Source organism: Fringilla coelebs, assembly GCF_963513975.1.
Source record: "Fringilla coelebs genome assembly, chromosome: Z".
In the NCBI taxonomy this organism is placed as follows: Eukaryota; Metazoa; Chordata; class Aves; order Passeriformes; family Fringillidae; genus Fringilla; species Fringilla coelebs.
The window spans coordinates 23,693,983-23,712,304 of NC_140031.1; positions in this window are offsets into that span (position 1 = coordinate 23,693,983).

An 18,322-nucleotide genomic window follows, 5' to 3' on the forward strand; every position below is an offset into this window, starting at 1 on the left:
ATGAACTGACAAATGAAGAAACAAAAGATATAGCATTTGGTAATTATAATAAATGGCTTGAGTGAAAAATTTTAAAATTAGTACCTCATCATTCATTTTGACTTGTCTGTCTTATTTAGATGGAGATGTCTCACCACGTTGCTGTAATTTAGCTTTAATAACATCTCTGTTAAGTAGATGCCTTTTGAACAGACAAGCATTACTTAAATAATGACACTTCAGCAGTGAATTAACTTTCTCCTCTGCAATTAAGTAGCTGTCCATCACATTTATCAACTCACTAAATCATCTTTCTGTGTCTTCATTATTATGTAGTAGCTATGTACAGTGGTAGGCCATGTAGTAACTCCTTTCCAGTAGGTTTGATTTCTTTGCATACTGATGGTACTGGGGAGGAGAGGATAGTAGCAACTACTCAAAAATCTGAGGATGGGTGATTTCTAGAGTTATGAAAAACAAAGGCATTTACTTGACTTCTACAATAACATAATGCTAGATTATTATAATTGTGTCTTTTGTCTACAGCTGTTTTACTCACATTGCATGCACATCTAGAGGCCTCATATTCTGCTCCAGATTTGTCAGATTCAGATTAATTTTATTTTGCAGTGTTCATTTTGGGATGGAGACTAGGGAGAATAGGACAAAAAGTGTATGATGCTTTCTTCAAATTCTTCCATGTTACTTATAGTAAATATTTTCTAAAACCTGAAATTCACAGAATCACAGTTGTACAGGGTAAAGTAAAATTTTCAGTTCAATTATTTAAATTTCTCATGTACCATGGACCACAAAGCTTTATATGGTTAATCCAGTTTTAAACCAAACACATGGAGTTGAACCAAATAAGTGGAGAAGAAAATAACCATTTAGCTTTTATCTGAATACGCTTTTAAATTTGTTTTTAGTTTCAGTGGTTAACTACTTCAATTTTGATGAAAAAATGGCTTTTTGTATTTTATGGCTTTAATTTAAATTCATTGCTTACCTTGGGTAACTCCATTCTGTTTTACCATTTATTTTGCCCTGATGACATACAAGTACATCCTAATAAAGTAATCTTTCATCTTTCTTTTGGTTGCCCAGTCAAACTAAACTGATAAAATTCTAAGTTTCTCTAAGGTTTTATATTTTCTTTATAGTTGTTGAAAGTTTTGTTTAGTCTCTTTCGTACCCTTCTTTGTTAACTAATCCATGAAACACATGGACTAGTTAAATGGATGGGGCCACTGGTGGTCACCTAGCCCAGTCCCTCTGCTCAAGCATGGTCTGCTGCACCACTGGTACTCAGGATGCTGACAGCTTTTGAATATCTCTGGAGAAGGACACTCCACACCCGCTCTGGTCAACCTGCTCCAGTGCATGGTCACCCGCACAGTAAATAAGTTCTTTGTCATGTTCAGGTGGAACTTCCTGAGCATCAGTTTCTGTCCTATTGCCTCTTGTGCTATTGCTCAGCACTACCAAGATGAGCCTGGTTAATTTTGCTGGCACTTTCCCTTCAGGTACTCATAGACATTGATGAGATCCCCTCTCGCTTCTATCTCCTCAAGGCCGAACAGGCCCAGCTCTCTCTGTCTTTCCTCATAAGAGAGATGCTCCCTCAACCTCCTGGAAATGCTAAGCTGTTGCTAATGCCTAAATTAATTAAAAACAAAAATCACATTTTTTGTATTAATAGCAGAACTGAACATTTTAGTCATGTAGATACTACTACTACTTTTAACTACTTTCATGAAATGCAGCCTAGGACTCCACAGAAATGACAAACTTCATTCTAGTTGTGCAGCAAATTATTTGACTTCTCTGTTTGATGCTTTCCCTGTATTCTGGGATTAGAATGCCTTCCAGTATATTCCTCTGTCTTTCTTCCTCTTGTTTCCAAGGGTTCTGGAGTGTACCGTGACAGCATATTTGAACAATTCTTCAGACAGGTGCTCAGTTATAGCAAAGGGAATCTGCAAATATGCCTTAATTTTAAAAATAGTATCTCTCTTCAATTTTCATGTCCTTTTGCTAGTGGTAAAGCCTGTTCTATAATCAATGAAACCAAAATTACAGCTCTCTCAGGAATACATTTCTATTAATTTTTTAAAATATTTTGAGGTTTTTTATAGTTGTTTGTTTTGCTGCAAAATTGTTTCCAAAAGCATTAACATCATCATTTGGCATACATTTCTGTGTGCACTGAGCAATTTCTGGATTTCAAATTAGATAGTTAATTTCTAGAAGTTTAGCCAGGCCCAGCAAAGAATATCTGTCTGTTAGTTCCTTGCAATTCAAATACAAATACTAAAATAATGTTCATATTGTCTAATAAATGAATAAAGTAATGCAATGTTTTTCCCTGAAACACATAGTGGCTACAGTTTTTCAAGATTTGCAATAGGGAGATACTAAGTTAAGGTGGTAGAAGTAGTGATATTCTCCTCATTGAGAGATATTTTTCCAAAGCTAACTTTTGTTCATAAAAACATTAGTTATATGCATTTATATGAAGTAAATTACTACAGTATCTCCAGTAATTTTAAGATAAACAAAAACAAGAATCAAAGTAACAACTTACTAGGCAATTTGTGCAATAGAAATATTAACCATTGAGTAAGTAGCAAAAAATATCTTCTATTTCTCCTTTTAGGCAGCCTAAAATAACAGCCTAAATGGGATCCTGCCGTTTATTGAACTGTGCATAGTTAATTATAAAATCTTGGAACCATTAGATTGAAATTCTTTCTGCAAGTAGATCAAGGTCATGCTTAAGAGTAATCTAGAGGTAGTGTATTGCAGAAAGGCAGTCCTGGAAGAGAAGCAATGAGCTTCATCCTCCAAGAAACACATCTAAAAATTTTAGATTAGTGTAAGTCAAATAGTTGGATGGAAGAGACAGATAAATTTAAACATGTGACACATAGGACCACTTAAGTTCTTGCAAAACAGAACCAGCTCCTTGAATTTCATGCCTCCTGACAGCAAAAGAGCAATGTTTATTTCAGTCACATTTGGAAGCTGTGTATGAAAATTAATACCCAAAACTTCTGGGTGATTTTTACTGTCCCAGATAAAGTGGCTAAAATAGTTAATTCAGTCCACCCCTCTGTAATCATGTTTCTGGGATAATCTAAATTTGTGCTATTAAGTGAAAGAAGAGATGGGTTTTTTTTTCTCTGCAAGTTCATTAGCTTTAACCTCAATTTAGTTACCATTTTAATATCAAAAAGAGACATCCAGTAAACAATAAGACATTTTAAAAAACTTAACCTCTGAACTGAATAACTATCACTATTAACAATAACTAGCACTATTAACTATCACTATTTACTTGGGCTGTTGTGAAAAATCTTAACAAACCACATTCTGTCCTCTTCTCCCAGTGCTGAATGGCCTAAATTATTCTATCGGTAATTTTCCGGTATCCGTTACCTTTTCTCAAATGAAAGCTGCAGTCAAGAGTAAACCTCTCCAGTTCTATATAAAAGTTTTCCCAGTTGAATCTGATAAGCACAAACCAGGAGGTTTTCAGGACTTCAACAAAGTTCTGCTATGCTTATCTTCTTTTCATACATTTTTATGCTAAAACATCAAAAGCTGTATACTGGACAGTATTAAACTTTACATACCTAATTTTAAGGTAGGAGAGGTCGAGTTTGAAATATTGATCCCAATTCATCACTGCATTATTTTCCACTGGTTCTACATTCTTCTTTCCATCCATTCTTAATCCATCTACCTTCTTATCTGGTGCATTTTTGGTACTGAAAAGGAAATCCAATTCAGCTCAAAAGTAAAAACTAACCTGGTTTTGTAATTTCATTGTGCTTCAGTTTCCTGGTGCAACTTATTATATCTGTTATCTATCACATAACTATAAGACTATTTGCTTCACAAACAATAATCACATATCCTAGGCACACTCAGGTATTCAAAAGCTAATTTAGGCAGCTGTAATTTAGGTATTGTTCTACATGGTGCTCTATTTTTTTAATAGCATATGACTCTTCCTTCTATTAGGGTGCTCTTGCTTTATGTAGTAGAGAACCAGAATGCCAGATGAACTCCGAATCCTGTTACTAAAAATGTGTCAAGTGGGTCAGTCAGGATGTGAAGATAAAAAACAAGAACCACTGCAAAACTGTTCTGTGGTGTCTGATCTGTGTTCACAGAAGCAGTCTGTGACCTGAAACACACATTGTTGTAGCACTGCAGATTTGCTCCTTTTGGCTTCTCACTGCTTGGGGGACAGGATAGAGTGTCTGTGGTCTCTGCATGAAACAGCTTGTCATAGTCTGGCCGATGAGAAAAGTGGTTCATTTAAAGTCATGCCTACCTCATCCAGGCAGGACTGGTTTTCCTTAGAAAGGACATTTTTCCTACCAAATCTGTAACCTGTTTGTGCTGAAGGAGGTTTCTGCAAACACCTCAAGATAAAAGGATAGCATTTTACTGTGAAAGTATCTCACTCTGGCTTTTGCTGCTTAAATTCCTGAAGTATTAATAGTACATTATCAAAACATACTTGGATTGCTTATCTTGAGGGTTTCTTAATTGGGAAATATGAAACTGTATTAGTTGGAGTTTTCTTCAGTTATTGTTCCACAGTGAGCTTTCTTTTATGTGGAAAATGCTGCATGTATATGAAGAAACTTATTAAATTAACATAAGCTAGTGTCCATGCTGTCACTGATGTGGAATAGTATTGCAGAGATTTCTGTGGGTACTACCAAGCATACTACTTGAAATCAATTCTTTTTCACTTTCAACTTCAACATCCTGCTGGAATACAGTGAACGGCTGACAAGCCAATGACTGTTACAAGGACCAAGAGAAGGCTAACTTTTTGGTATGATTGGTATTTTGCAGTGTGTGAGACAGCAATTATAAATCATCTGCCATAACAGGGATTATGTACTCACAGCATCAGGGATTATGTAACAGGGATTATGTACTCACAGCACCAAACCTCTGAGGAAAATTTACCTGACAAAATTCAGCACAATGACGTCTGAAGAAAGTGGATGCACTGGATACAGGAATCCGCATAGGGCAGTGTTCACAATGAAAATGTATTATCACAAAAGGACAACATATGTTAAGCACCATTACAGAAAAGTTTGAATTGTTACATAAATGAGAACAATTTATCCATAGGATTTCAGAAAATTAATGGCAGATAATTACTTAAAGACTCTTTTGAAGTACCTATAATTCTCCATACAACAATTTTCTCACTCACAATACAAATAAAATCTTCAGGTACTAAGTAGAAATAGTGATTTGCAAAACCAAGATACCTGTCATTGAAGGCATTACAGGCCACAACATATGATAAGGTAAGTTCCTATTACTCTAATTCATGCAAGCAATCCGTGCTCATATAAGTTACTACAATAAAGTTAATGTGTCTTCTAATGAACATATACACAAACCAGACCCCACTCTTCTGGTCATCCCACATCAAAAAAGAGATGTAGAATGAAAAAGATTAGTTTTAACATTGGAGTCAGTGAGTCTGTGCAACACACAGGTCTGTGGTAAAGTATGTTTAAAGCCTACACTGGTGCCTTTTTAAAAAAGCAATATCATCTTTAGGTAGCTGTAAGAAGATCAAAATACAGATAATATTTTGAACTTAATGGTTAATTCAGGTCGATATCCAAAGCAATGCTCATACTTGCATTAATACAAAAATCACATCACTGATAATCCTTCTTCTATGCAGCCATTAACCAGGGAATGTGCTTGTTGTCCCTATGGAAATTAAGTAAAAGTAGCGTGTTGCTTTTTCTTCATGATATTAATGAATGGAAAAGTTTTCACAATGTCAAAAATTCAAATATATTAATGGACTCAAGTAATTCTTCCCTATGACTTCTTATTAAAAAAACTCCAAACCATATAATGTAAACTTAACATGCGAAAAATGTAACAGTGTTTAAGGATGCAGATATGCTTGGCTTTTAATCAGGTTGGCTTTTCAGTCTTGGCTTTTTAATGTGTTTTAGGCTGAAGAGAGCAAGATATAAATAACAAAACAGTCCCAACCCACACAGAATGTCACTACATTCACCACAGGTCAGGTTAATGCCAGCAATATATACTCAATCCCACAAAGTCTGTTTCACAGTGATTACTCTGAGCTCAAAATTGCATGTAAGTGCATATAAAAATATTTTGTCAAGAGAACAAAATATTGACAAGACACTGCATTCCCTGTGAAGCCCCAAGGTCTCCTGGGCAAAATAAATAACCCATTATAAATAAATGCTGGGCTACTCCCATTCTCCTAATTGCATCTTTACAATTAATCTCAGTTGTTGCAAATGTATTACTACATAAAACGTAGAAGAGGAAATTAGCAACAGCTGACTGCCCCTCACCCTGAAGTATAAAAGCTGACTAGTTAAGTATTTGATGGAATCAAATGTTCCATGTGAAAACATCTACCTCTTGTGCCTAAAGCTGGAACTGCCACAGACAATCTTCAATTACCAATACAGAATAAAGCTTAATTTATCACTACAACAACTACTACTACTAGTACTACTACTACTACTATTATTATTATTATTATTATTATTATTATTATTTCCCTTCAATGCTGATTCATACTAATAATATAGCCCTTCATAGTGTAAGGATAATGTGGATCTTTGCACAGTCCTTTTCTCTCTACGGACTTAAAAATCAGGGCTCAGTGAAGGACAGGGTCTCCTTTGGAAGAAGGCCACACCAGGAAATCACCGTGTAAAAAAAGTTTCAAAAGCACAGATTTCTAACATAATTAAGTTAAATTAGATGCCAAAGCTAAGCTCACTTCAAAAATCTTAGCGTAACTTCAAGAGCAAGAAGCACCTGATGAATATGAATCCTTATTTTGCTGCTAGGGGGCTTAGAATTCTGATTTTATTTAATGTGGGTAGAAATCAGTAAATGGAATCAAAATCTTTAGAGAACCAGATTTGGTGTCTTTAACCTGGTGTTGTGGAGATGTTGGCAAGGTTTTCTATTCTGTATTCCTCCAACCCTTCTTCTAAAATTTTGTTTTATCGGCAATTTATTTCTGATTTTTTTTCTGTTCCATAAAGTTTTCATGCTTTTTTGCCCTTATTACTTTAGTTGAGATGTTCTGTACTGCTTCCATGTCTCAGTCTCAATTAAAAGAGCATCAAAAAGGCCAGAGTGGGCCAGAACAGGAGACCATCTCTTAGTCTCGTGCCTTCAAAAAGGAGAGATTTGAGATTTCCCCCAGCCTTCCTTTATTTTTGGTTTCAAATTCCTAACATATGGGAAGTTGACTGCCACTCAGAGAAACTAAAAAGGGGAAAACAACGTACAGGAAAAAGGGAAGGGATATAAGTCCAAAGCAGTGGAGAAGGGATGCGCTTAGGTAGCCAAACTATTGAGTTCCTATATAGCTTTAAAATTTTATCTACTGTTGTTTCAGGAAGCCTGAAAGTTCATCTCCACTTAGAAGAGTTTTGCTGGTATACTCTCTTCTGATATATTGCCTGAATTCAGACTCACTTCAATGCATTTGCAAGGACTTGGGTAAAAGTAGCCCGTTCCTCTAATTACCAACTCTGCTTCAATCAATTTTTGCTGAAAAATATTTAAGCCCACAATTCTTTTGAAAAGCAAATATATAAGTATCATAGAACCATTAAGGTTAGAAAAGACCTCCAGATCATCAAATCCAACCATTGACCAACCATCACCATGCAAAATAACCATAGTACTAAGTGCCATTTCTTGAAAGTCTCCAGGGATGGTGAATTCCCACTTCCCTGGGCAATGCATTCCAATGTTTAGCTACTCTTCCAGTGAAGAAATTCCCCCTGATGTCCAGCCTGCACTCCCCTGGTGCAGCTTGAGGCAATGCCCTCATTCTGTCTCTTGTTGCCTCGGAGAAGATACCAACTCCCACCTGGCTAAATCCTCCTTTCAGGCAATTGCAGAGAGAAACAAGGTCTCCCCTGAGCTTCTTTTCTCCAGAATAAACAACATGAGCTCCCTCAGCTAAACCTCACAGGACTTGTCCTCCAAACTCTTCACTAGCTCCATTGCCCTTCTCTGGAATTGTTCCAGGACTTCACCGTCTTTTCTATAATGAAAGGCCCAGAGCTGGATACAGGATTCCAGGTGTGGCCTCACCAGTACAGGGGGACAATCCCTGCCCTGGCCCTGCTGGCCACACCATTGCTGATCCAGGCCAGGATGCCATTGCCCTTCTTGCCCACCTGGGCACAGCCTGCCTCATGTTCAGCTGCTGTCACCAGCACCCCCAGGTCCTTTCCAGCCACTCTGTCCCAGCCTGTGGAGCTGCCTGGGGTTGTTGTGACCCAAGGGCAGGACCCAGCACTGGGCCTTGTTGAACCTCACCCCAGTGGCCTCAGCCATGATCCAGCCTGCCCAGATCCCTCTGCAGAGCCTTCCTGCCCCCCAGCAGATCAGCACTCCCACCCAGCTTGGTGTCACCTGAAGACTGATTGAGACTGCACTTGATCCCCTTGTCCAGGTCATCAATGAGGACATTAAACAGGACTGCCACCAGTACTGGTGACCAGCCATCAGCTGGATGTAACCCCATTCACCACCACTCTCTCAGCCTGGCCATCCAGCCACTTTTTTACTCAGGAAACAGGAAAAAAAAGAGTAAAAGAGCACCCATCCAAGCTATTGACTGTCAGCTTCTACATGAGAACCCTGTGGGAGAGAGTATCAAAGCTTTACTGAAGTCCAGGTAGAATACATCCATGAGATACTCCTCATCTATTCAGCAGGCCACCTGCTCATAGGCCCCAAAACTGCCAGAAACATTTAGATAATGCTCTCAGCCACCTGGTGTGACTTCCCCTCTGTAGGGATAGGAGTTGGACTCAGAATGCTAAAAAAATTGCTTGGAAACTGCACAAGGAAACTGCAGTTTGGTCTTTGTCTCCTGGATTTCAAGGAATTCGACATTATATACTAAGCTGTATTAAAGAAATACCTTTGTCAAAGCAGAAGGAAGGTGTTTGGCATCCAGGGTGAAGTCTCAATGCTATAACTTTCTTCAGTTCCCCCAATCCCAAATCTAACTGGCCATGTGCATGGGTGAGGTTGTGTTCTCTAATGCTCAGCATTATTTCTGCCCTAGAAGCAAAGCCCAACACACAAAGATCTGCTGAGGAGAACCAGATGCAGACTGCTCTGGTCATTGTGTAGGTGTATTCCCTGCTGTCCCAACTGGATTCCTCACCCCACTCCCATATCCTCACTATTCGGACTAGTGTGCCAGGTTTGGCTATACTATATGCTCAATTTTGCTGTTTCAAAGTAGTCCCTTTTTCTAGACACCTTTTGAATGTCCTGGTAGACATGCTCCTTTGTACAACTGACCATTTCTATGGCTTTGCTTATTCCATCCTTTTATTTTTCTAATAGAATAATTATTACAAGCCTTGCTTGTTGTGACACCACTCAGACCACTAACAAACAATGTTTTTTCTCTATAAAACATTTTTCATTTTAACATTTTTCTCTGTAAAAAACATTTTTATCTACTCAGGAAAAAAAAAGGGTAATGGAAATGCAGCTGTGTTCTTTCACTAGCATTTCATGACTCGGTCACTAGTGATAAAAAGAAAAAAGAAATGCAGACATCACATGTTATGGAAGCAGAACTTTCTGATGAGAATGGTGTCAAAAGTTTTGCACGACACATTAGCAAATCTTTAAATGCTTTATTAAAATTTGAAAGGAAGTGTGTCTAAGGCCGCTGCTACTCTTAGATGCTAGTTGCTTGTCTGATATTTGAATAATGCACCTATCTCCTAAGATACTATTTAATTTCCAATGAACTTTTGTAGAAAAGCTTTCCTCATGTAAGTTCAGTTATGGAACAAACAGGTATAGAGGGCCAAACAGGACTTTGTCTCATCAGTGTAATCTTATTTCATATTTCTTCCATAAGAAAATGAATGAAGTAGCTTGGAATCTAGAAAAAAAAACCCCGGATATTAGTTCACTGCTTCAGAGAAAAAGGAATTTTTGTGTGATATTTGCTGTTTTGACTCAAGTGATTAGATGGAGTGAACTGCTTTGTGGGGCACTGGATCGAATAACCATGAAACACCAAAGCATTATAAATGAAGGATTAGATCACCAGCAAGCTGGGACTTGGTGTCTCTAAGAGCAGAATAGATGGGTCATCCTTGCTGTATCTCAAGTACATAGTAAAAATAGCCATGATAGCCATGTAAACATCTTAATTGTTTTTAAAGACTCATCACAATGGTTAGCCAGGAGAAAACACAAATTTTATTTTCAGTTTCAGAAGAAATATCAAACAAGACATGGAAGGATAAATAAGACTGAAAACCAAGAATGCTTCTGTTTTTCTTTCAAACAAAACAGGATGCCTGAATAAAGTGTCAGCTTTTGTGATCAGAAGGGATGTGTAGCCTGACTTGCATCACAAGTGGCATTCTTCAAATACAGATAAAGTAGACTGATGTGTCCCTTAGAAGAGAAAGCAGAAACAAAAAGGTAGCATGACTTTAGTTCTCATTCTACCAGACTACAAGTATTTGGTAGAAGTTGAACCAGTTCCTTAGATAATGTATGTGCTAATTTCTTTTGTGCTTCACACGATTTCTCATTTTTCAGCTGCAGAACTGTGTAATAAAAGGAATATCCACACATTTGTCTAACTGCAATAGGAATAGTGAATTGAAATACATAAGAACAGAAGCACCACCAAAGGTCTATCTAACCTCAAATACTTGTAAGTATTACCAGAATCAGATTCTTATGGAAGAATATCAGAATGAGGAGACTATATAATTATATTTCTCTGTAATAAACTTGTGGTTCAGGAACTTTCCAAGCCAGCGATGTTTCAATAACCTTTATGTTCAATAACCTTTTCTTTATGTTCAATAACCTTTTCTTTCATGATTTTGTGTTTTTTTCTTTGAACTCATGGAAACTTCTGCATCAACAGTACTTCTGGCAACTATCAAAGTACATATACAGTTGTGCTGTAGAACAAGTATCTCTTTATTTTGGACCTACATCTACTGGTTTTATATTATAACTCCAAGCAGATGGGATAATGAGTCACATTCTCTGTGCAATTCATGACTTTATAGATATAGATCATAAACCAGAATGATCTCTATCAAATGTGTACTTTCTAAGCCATAGACTTCAAGTCTATTCAGGTTTTTTCCTCTCGTATATAGGTCATTCTTTATCTTGATCTCTCTGTATCATTTCAAGTTTTGTTAAATATATCCTTTGATACACTGAACAGGACTAACTACAAATTTATTTAAATTAAGCCTATGCTCTAAAAAAGGCTTGTGAATACACATTGAAAATAGCTTCAACAGTAAGAGCTTATAAATGTGCATTATACTTCCTTTATTTTAGTCTTTGAAATAGTAAATGAAAGAAATCTACTTTTCTCATCTATTTCTAAGTAAGTTCCTTTTTAAAAGTATGGAAAAATATCTATTTACATGACTCAGTGAGAGCAAAAAGAATAAGCATCAGGGACATAGATATTGCTATTAAAATGTAATTTAAATGATTTTTCTTAATTTATATATTAATAATTTAAGCTTTCTTATAATTATATGAACATTTTTGCAGATAGCATTCCATTTTAGTAGTAAACGCAATTAAAAGAAAGATAATTATCAACTTAATAATAATGATTAGAAAGTTTATTAAAATAATATATTTTAAAAGGAAATTTTTCATACAAGTGACTACAAATTCTCTATAATTTGCATTTCCTACATTTTTTTAAGAAACAGGACATGTTTTCTGAGCAATAACTCAATCATAGGAAAAAACCTTAAGAGTTAGTTAACTAAATACATGAGTTAGCTTTTGAATCTAAGTTGTAGGGTCTTGAGAAGCCCTTACCTCATTCTAGAACAACCTAGAGATATTGTTCAACAGAACATAGAATTCCATGGCCTTGGGAGTGCCAGGTTAGGAATGGCTGCTATTCAGATGTGATTGAAAGGGAAGTGTCTGGCAAAAGAAATTGCTGGTTTGTTTGGTTTTCCCCCCTTTGTCTAAAATTATCTTTGTCTCTAGTGTTATTTCCAAGATGTTATTTTAAATTTCTCATTCCTGGTGTCTGCCAGGAAAATAATTTATTGACCTTTTCACCCCTTTAATATACAAGTGCACTTGAGTGTAGCAATTGCTTAAAGAGCTTATTCTCAGCCAGTTCGTTATGTTCTTCCTAGAAACTATTTATAAATCATCATACATTTAAAAAAATCTGCTAGGATAAGTAAAGCAAATGTTTCACCCTTAGGAAAATGTTAAGACTAATAATTTTTTGGCATTACGCCTTTAATTTCTCCCTTTGTTTCTCCAGCAATAAGAGACTATCCTATGTTTCTCATACAAATTCTATTACACTCTTGTTAAGAATTTTATCTTCTGTGATCACACCTGAAAGAGCCCCTACAGTTTTCTGAGACTTCATTTTTCCTTTCTGGCCATTCCAGTTTTTAAAACCAATTTTCTGCTTTCTCTTATTTAATTCCATCTTCCACTTTCTATTTAGTTTTAAAATACAAAATACCAATACCAATACCTCAATTAATCAGTAAGAAAAAGAATATTAGGCATAATGTGAGCCTGCTACTGAATGGAACAGGGACCCCAGTGACAGAGGTTCCACAGAAAGTAGAATTACTGAACATTTCTTTGCTTCTGTCTTCACTGTCAAGGCCACCCCTTAGGAACTCTAACCCAGAAGATCAGGGAGCAGGTTTGGAAAAAGATGGACTTTCCTTTGGTTGAGAAGGATTAAGTAAGAGACCATTTAGTCAAACTTAACACCACAAGTCCATAGACCTTGATGGGATGTATCCATGAATGCTGAAAGACCTGGTGGACAACATTGTGAGACCATCTTTGAAAGGTCATGGAGATCAGGAGAGATGCTGAGGATGGGAAGAAAGCAAATGTTCCCCTGGTCTTCAAAAGGGGCAAGAAGGAGGACATAGGAAACTATCAGCCAGTCAGACTCACCTCAGTCTCTGGGAAAGTAATGGAGCACTTCCTTCCAGAGACCATGATTATCCACATGGATGATAAGAAGGTGATTAGGAGTCATCAATGTGGAGAAATCACATTTGCTCAGCCTGATTACTTTCTACAGTGAGGCAAGTTCCTGGACAGATGAGGGGAAAGTAGTGAATATAGTCTACCTCGACTTCAGCAAGCCTTTTGACACTATCTCTAATGACAGGCAAGCACAAAGTCCGGCACCTTGGGAGGAACAACCCCAGGCACCAGCACAGGCTGGGGCTGACCTGCTGGGGAGCAACTGAAGAGAAGGACCTGCAGATTCTGGTGGACAAGAAACTGTCCATGAGCCACCAGCGTGTCCTAGTGGCCAAGAAGGAAAATGGTATTCTTGGAGCATTAGGAAGAGCATTGCCAGCAGGTCATGGAAGGTGATCCGGTCCCTCTATTCAGCCCTTGTGAGGATACAGCACTTCATATGTTCTGGGCTCCTCAGGTCAACAGAGACATGGAGCTCCTGGAGCCGGTCCAGCAGAGGCTACAAAGATGATGGGGGGACTGGAGCACGTCACTTTTTAGGAAAGGCAGAGGGAGCTGATTTTGGTTAGCCTGGAGAAGCCTGAGAGGGGATCTATTGATGCGTAAGTATCTGAAGGGAGGATGTAAGGAGGGTGGACCAGGCTCTTTTCAGGGGCACCAAACAATAAAACGAGATGCAATGGGCAGAAACTGGAACACAGAAATTCTACTTGAACATGAGGAAGAACTTCTCTACTGTGAGGGTGCCTGACAACTGGAACAGATTGCCCAGAGAGGATATGGAGTCTATTTCTCCAGAAAAGAGATTATTCAAAAGCTGTCTGCACACACTCCAAAGTACTGCTCGTCTAGGGAAACCTGCTTGTGTAAGGAGGTTGGACAAGATGACATAGAGTGGTGTTTGCCAACCATAGCCATTTGATGATTTTTTCTGATTCTGTGATCTCCTTAAACAGGCACTTTTCTGCTTTTTTTTTCCCTCCATCTGACATGACACATGCTGCATGCAATAGAATAAGGTGTTACTTTCGAAGGGTATTGTGCTCCAGCTATGAAAGAAAGGAGCATGCTATATTAATTCAACATCAGTAAAACCTGTTCTGGCACTACGGTAATCTATACCAGGACTAATGCATAGTTGACTCCATGCCAAGGAAATCACAATAAGCTTACAGCGTGCTTGTAATACACTAGCCACCTCTCTGCTTATGGCCAGCTGCTCAAAATCGCCTCTTTTCTCTTTTTATTATTGCACACACTGTAATTGCTACTTATCCAGCAATAAATTGAATTACAATCTCAATCCCAAGAACTGAAAAGAGGTTCTTTAGGAGAGATCTAAGATGACAGGAAGATATAGAAACACTCTGAGAAGATCTTATAAACTTGTTTTTTTAAATTAATATTTATCTCTTTATTTCTGACAAACAACTCACTTGCAGTACCTTTAAAAATCAAACATGAACACAAAAACATATTACCTGCACTAGCGTAGATTAAAGGTAGAACATGGCGGATGTGAGGGTACACAAGCAAAACCAAGGTTGAAGTCCTTAGTAAGTAAGTGGGTCTTGACTTGCTTTAAAATCTCAGGATCTGTGGGAACCGCTCCTGACGTCCAGAGTTACCGAGAGAACCCTTGGGGGGGCTCAGGAGCCTTGGAATATTGCCAAAAGTACCTGGTGGCTCAACTTTGACCCTTCGAGAGATGTACCACCTGTATATGGGGATATGAGAATCACTGGTGTTTAAAGAATATAGAAATAGTATAATTACAGGTCAAAACATAGATTTTAAGATTTTGGTACAGGGGGCTTGAAAAAACAAGATAGAGGGAGTTGGGGCCTGCCACGTGGCTCTTCTTCCTTCTTCATGTCTTCCATTTTCTGTGTGACGTAGGTATTTTTGATAGGTTCTTAGTAAAGGTACACTTGGTAATAAAAATGATAAGTATTGGGGACAAAAGATAAATATAGTTTAAGTAGTCTTTGTTATAAAAAGACGCAACCGCCCTGTAGGCGGTCAGAGTGCCTTTGGCTGCCTTGCTGGTCAGACCCCGGCTGGGCGACAGAATCACTTTTTAGATAAGAAATAATAAACAAGCTTGAACCTGAGAGTCCAGCCTCGTCCTTTGAAGCCCGATAGGAGTGAACCCATCTCACCCTTGTCTGGGCAGAGACAGACAACAGCCGGCCCGGACAAGGATCCAAGTAAGACACCTGAAGTATTCCAACTGTCAAGGCATGTATTTCAAGAGCAGCCTGACTCAGTGGAGGATCTAGATAATGGCAGCACAATAAAGAAGAGATGTTATAATGAACACATAAACCACATACATGTACCCTGTTCTTAAGGTCTTTAATCTAAACTGGATTAAAGAGATCTTCAAATAAATGTACATTACAAACTGTCACTATCAAACTAAAACATTAATTTAGGCAGATATGTTACAGTATAAATTGTTTGTCAAGGCACAAAGTTTTAAAAAGTTGTTACTTCAGCTTCATTACTTAAACTGGTTAAACATTTTGTTGTAACTGCAGACTCCATGCTTCTCTAGATTAAGAAAAGGAGAAGATAAATTGGCAAACCCAAGCCTATAGATATATCTAGGAGGAAACTTAGAATTTATATAGAAAAGGCCAGTGAAGACTGAATCTGTAACTGGTGACTTCTTCAGAATGATAGTTATGACTAGCTGGGGTACTTGAGAGAATCCATCACACCCTGAATTTCTTCTCCTACTTAAAACAAATCTGAGAAAAAGCCAAGTGTTTTCATTTTTCAGGAGTAGGGGTTTTTAAAATATAGGATATTGTGCAATAAACATTTGAACACAGTTTTTAACATTTAAACCTATTATTTGAGGTCTGTGAGCATTTCTGTCATGGGACTAATGGGAAATTGTTGGCAGTTGATTTAGGTTTCCTGCTTTGATATCATATTTGATGGTATGATACTTAAAGATCTGGGAATATTAAACAATGAAAAAATAACAAATATGATTTTCAATTACAGTGGAAGTTTTGAAAACTGGTTCACCTTCCATTTTACAGGGATTTCAATCACCATCAAACACACCAAAGGTCTGATATCAATATGAAAGTATCACAGCACTTAATCCATTGGAGATATTTGTATTTCTGTAATAGTTTTTAATATAATCCCAATATTTTTAATTTCAAGATATTCTCTATCCAAAAGTAATATCTAATATTATGGTTCCGGTTCTACTAATACCTATTTTGCATGTTTATGCTTGAAAAAACGAAAAAGAACTCTACACCTGAAGAATTGTTTTATTTTTCAAATGTTTCTGTTTTGTGTTCCATGTTTTTGCTTTTTGCCTTCTACTTTTCCTATTAATCATTTAGTGAAAATCATCATAACCATCTGAAGGAATATCAACTGATGAAGATAAGATATATATTGTATAATTTTAGAGTTTACAGAAGAGCTGTATAATAAAAAGAATAAAAGAAAATTTGAAGTATCCTGATTTCAAGAGTTGGGATGTGAACTCGACTTATGTGGATAACATGGTAGCCAGTCATGCTAAGGAGGAATAGAGAAGTGGGATTTTTAGAAAAAACTCATTTGCTTTCATTACAGTCATAAATCTTGATTCACTTAGAGGGAGGCAGATTAAAGTGTTTTTCAGGCTCAGGACTACTGGAACCTGAGTTCATGCCTCAGATTGAAAACCCATTATGTCAGGTCGGAGAAAGAGTTCTTGGCGCTTAATTTTAAAGTAACTTATTACACATTAGGTTTCTAGATCACTATTGAAAGAAAAATCATATTACAAGAAGTTTGGATTGTATCACTACTTACCCTTTACCAATGACATTTACAAGACAATACTCTAAGACATTTGTGTAGAATCTGCAATATCAGTATATTTTGCATATATGAGAGTCTATTAGTAACATAGAGTATGAGCAAAGCATTTAGTAGCTTGATATTTCTCTTATACTGAGCTTGAATTCTATTAAAAAGTAATTTTCAATGCATCTCTTGTCTTTTCCATGACAAATAACATACTAGTAATCTGAGCCACAAGAGGGCACACAATAAACATTTGGCAGCCCAGTGGCCACAAACGTATACAACTTGGTAAAAAACACTCCAGAGTATCTTGTGTAAATGTTTCAGAAAGCCTAGAAAAGTTAATGTTTGTTGGAACTACAAAATTACAGCTTGTTTGCCTATGTAATTCTTTTTCCCCTCAAAAGCATACATACGCATGAGTTTTGATGAAAATACTTATGTATTTACCCATAAAAATACATCTTCCTTTCCAGAGCCTTAGAAATTATTTTCCAGTGCAATTAACTTTTAAAAGCTGTGTCCATGCTTATAAGTGTACATGCTTGTATGTGTCCACATATTGTATAGTTGTTAACATCTATGACTGGAAAGTAAGAAACCATGTAGTTGCCAGACACTAGATAAGTAGATTTGTAAAGATGGTATGAATAAAGGAGGTGAAATAGTAAAAAAGGTAAGTGGAAAGGTAAGTGGAAAACTGAAAAGCAAAACCCTTCTATGCTCTCTCTTTTAAGCCTTGTCTGTTAATTTACTTATGCTGCACAAAACTTTGAAATATACAATGCTGCAACCAATGAATGTAAGTGGAGAATTTAGATCTGGAGTAATGTGTTCCATGATTCTGTTATTTTTGACATAATTGCATACAGGTATAAATTCAATGCACAAGTACCTTATCACTGCATGGTGATTTGGAAGACATAATTTAGACAGGAAAAGACTATTCATTGAACAGTTGTGGCATACTTCAAGCTAAAACTATATCAAGAGCTGATAGCAGAAGCTCACAGCTAACATTCCTGATAGGAATTTTCAATTAAACTTAATAAACCTTCAGGTAATACTTAAGTGAAGCTCTGCATCACTCTTACTATTTTCTTCTCTTCCCATATCACACTCCAAGGCTCTTACACCTCAATAGCCATTTGTACTCCCACAAATTACTCTGACAAATTCTACAAGTCTATTCTTTTCTTTTTCCATTTACTCTAAGAATACTATATAGTACACATAGTAAATACTATGTATTAGATATACATGGTAAAAAAGAACTAGTTTATTGTACTGAAGGAGTTTTTAGTGCTAATAAAGCCTTATTTTATGGATTTAAACAAAGAAGCAACCTCTTGCCTCAGAGAACAAGTAGACAGTCTTAAATGAAACTAGAATAGATCTACCTTACAAACTGTTGACT